The 3,119-nt window shown below is 47.1% G+C and overlaps 1 pseudogene; it reads left to right on the plus strand.

Annotated features, from left to right (window-relative positions):
- The window catches only part of LOC123191396 (uncharacterized), a 127,938-nt pseudogene that overhangs the window by 38,667 nt on the left and 86,152 nt on the right, over positions 1-3,119 (plus strand).

Genomic DNA, 3,119 nt, shown 5'->3' on the forward strand with positions numbered 1-3,119 from the left:
ACCTAATATTTTTGCTAGGCTATACTAACATAAATACCAGATCATGGCCCCACCTCCTGGCCTGGGCCTCGAGCCGTCGCCCCTTCGACCATACACCAGGGTCGGCCTGGCTTCGAGCCATCTCCTTGGCCCATTCTAGCTGGCAAGCCGCCTCACTAGCCATGTCACTGCAGGCTCGAGCTCCTTCAAAACAAAGAATGGAATCCTCACATTCCGTCTTTTCGTTCCGTTGGGCACCACTCGTCCGAATGAGTGAGCGACATGAGAATAAAGACGACGACTACGGTTGCAACAATGGTTGATGGCAAGATCAAATCTCAGGCTTGACGCTTCCCCGTCGATGGGTGAGGTGCCGGTGATGACTTCGTCAACCTTGATGCTTTAACTTCGGTCGTATTTTAAATAGACCTTGTATACGAATTCGTGTATGTTTTTTTAGTATAGGCCCACAGACATCCTGTGCCGGAGTTCGGCCCAACTAAACATGAAGCCCTAAATAGGGCCCACCCCCATCATCCGCCTCCTCGGTCACAGACCCACTCCACTCTCCGCTTCACTCTCCACCCCCAAATACCCAAACCTGGCTGGTCCCCGGCAGCCGCCGTTCACCAACGTGGACCCCGCGACGGAGGCCGATCTGCGGGGCAGGGGCCGTGACCCGCGTGAGGTGGACCGATCCACAGAGGAGCTACTCAGCAACATCAACACCGAGCTCATCCCCGACCTGCCCTCCTCCGACGGACATCATCTTGAACAACGCCCACCTCCGCCCCAAGGCGTCAGCTTTTCCCCCACGCCGCCGACTCGGCGGCCGTCGTCACCGCCATCTCCACCATCCTCGAAGCGCACATGGGACCCATCCCCTACGCCCGTCTCACCAGCAGCCACATGAGCGCCTACCAGGCCCAGCTCGCGCGCTGGCTCCAGCTCCTGGCCACCAAGGGCGTCCAGGAGCTCGCCCTCGTCAACCGCCCGTGGCCGCTCGACGTGCCCCTCCGGGCCGTGCTCTTTGGCATCGCCAGCATCGGCTGCCTCTACATCGGCCTCTGGAAGTTCGAGGACGTGGCAAGGTTACTACCCCGCACCTCCTTCCACCACCTCCGTGAGCTTGGCATCTGCAGCGTAGTCATGGAGGACGGGGACATCGACTTTGTCGTCGCCGAGAGCCCCATCTTGGAGACCCTCAGGCCTCAATATCCATGGATGCAACAAGGGGCTGCGCCTTCGCTTCATCAGCCAGAGCCTCCGGTGCGTCCAAATTTGCAGCTCTGTTCCGGAGGACATCGCCGTGGTGAAGGCTCCTCGCCTCGAGCGGCTCATCCTGGAGGGGTCCCGAGGCAACGCCGGCGGCTTGTGCACCAAGGTCAGGATTGGCGATGCTCCCAAGCTGCACGAGGAATCTTGCAGCCAGGGAACACCATCCTGGTTCCTGGAGATGCGAGACAACATCGTCATGGTGTGTACATCTCCTGTCCGCGGTCTAACAGTTTCTTCAGTTAGAAAAACATCGTCCAATTGTTGGAGGTACAATACTAAATGTGTAATTTTTTTGTTCAATGGGGTTCATTCCAGGCCGGGATAAATGCGAGCCAAGCGCCATGGCCACCAGCGTCAAGTTCCTGAGTCTAAATGTGCGTTTCAGAAGGCACACCGATTCCAAGATGGTTATCTCCTTCCTCAGCTGATTTCCCAATTTGGAGGCACTGCACATTATGGTAGTTTTTTTCATTTCATGTTTTGCTTACATTCGTACCGGTTTCCAGTATGTCTTATGTGTAGAATGTTTGCGGCAGCAGATCATGTGTTTTCAGCTTCTGATTGATTAATTGCAGATAATGTACTATTATGCAGTTCTCCCAATGTCGATTGCTTTGCTTATTTACCTCTTGTTATAGCGTCTCTCACCATGGTCATATATCATACAACTTGGCAATATTTGTGCTTTTGATGTTGTAAGTGGCATGTGGGGCCCGTTTCTGACTTCAGAATTTACACATGATAAACCAAACACATTGCCACCTACAGTTTTTTGGAGGTCCATGTGGTTTATCATATTACTCTAAACCACGTCACATACTACATAGCGATTTCAGCTGTGAATTTTGCAACTGACATGCAGTGCCAGACTACAGTTTGCAAGTGATCTGTGTGATATTACCACAATGCCATGTTAGTTCTTTGCTACTAGAACCACTAGTAGCAAACGGAGCTTTAAAACCTGTTGGGGGGACCTTTAGTACCGGTTGGTGTTACCAACCGGTACTAAAGGTTTTTTTTTGAAAATTTTGGAAATTTTTTTGATTATTTTTTTTCAATTTTTAATTTTTCTGAATTATTTGGTGATTTAGTCTCTAATCACCTTTCTTAACTGCTCAAGTGTGGATCACTCATTCCAAATCATCTAACATCCCGACCGGTCACCCATCCCTCTCACTACTCCAGCCCGAGCACGCTTAACTTTCGGGTTCTATTCTCCTTCATTTCCAAGTCTGCACTTGTTGTTTTCCTGACAATAGTAAGATGTCAATCCTATTAACCCTCAGGAGTTTAGGTTGAGCATTAAGTCACACATTTCACTGTTTGAGTTTGAAACTATTATTCTAAAAAACAGTAATTATTTGGTAACACTAATATTTCTTGAATAAGTTTGACCATAGTTTGACCACAGTTTGACCAGATTTGACCAAAATTCAAAAAATTGAAATAATTATTTAGTAACACTAATATTCTTGAATAATTATGTAGTAACATTAATACTTCTTGAATAAGTAGTTTGACCAGATCTAACCAATTTTTTTAAAAAAACTGAAATTTGACCATATCTTTTATTTCCTTTTGGAATTTGAGGATTCTAAAAAATTGCAAACATGCCGTAGGTGGTCTCCATCGGATGTGGATTTTCGTGCTGAATTTTTTGATATATTATACGTTTTTTTCCGACGTCGTATGCAAAAGTTATAGCCGTTTTACATTTTCCCTACACTTTTTGCAAAACATGTCCAAATTTAAGTTTTCAAATTTTCCTAACTAGTAGATGTAGTAATATAACTACCTCTCGAAGGATTTTATTTTTTGAAGTTTTTATCATTTTCTTTTGATTTTTTTCAAACTGAAATGGC

Source organism: Triticum aestivum, chromosome 2A (assembly GCF_018294505.1).
Source record: "Triticum aestivum cultivar Chinese Spring chromosome 2A, IWGSC CS RefSeq v2.1, whole genome shotgun sequence".
NCBI classification, from domain to species: Eukaryota; Viridiplantae; Streptophyta; class Magnoliopsida; order Poales; family Poaceae; genus Triticum; species Triticum aestivum.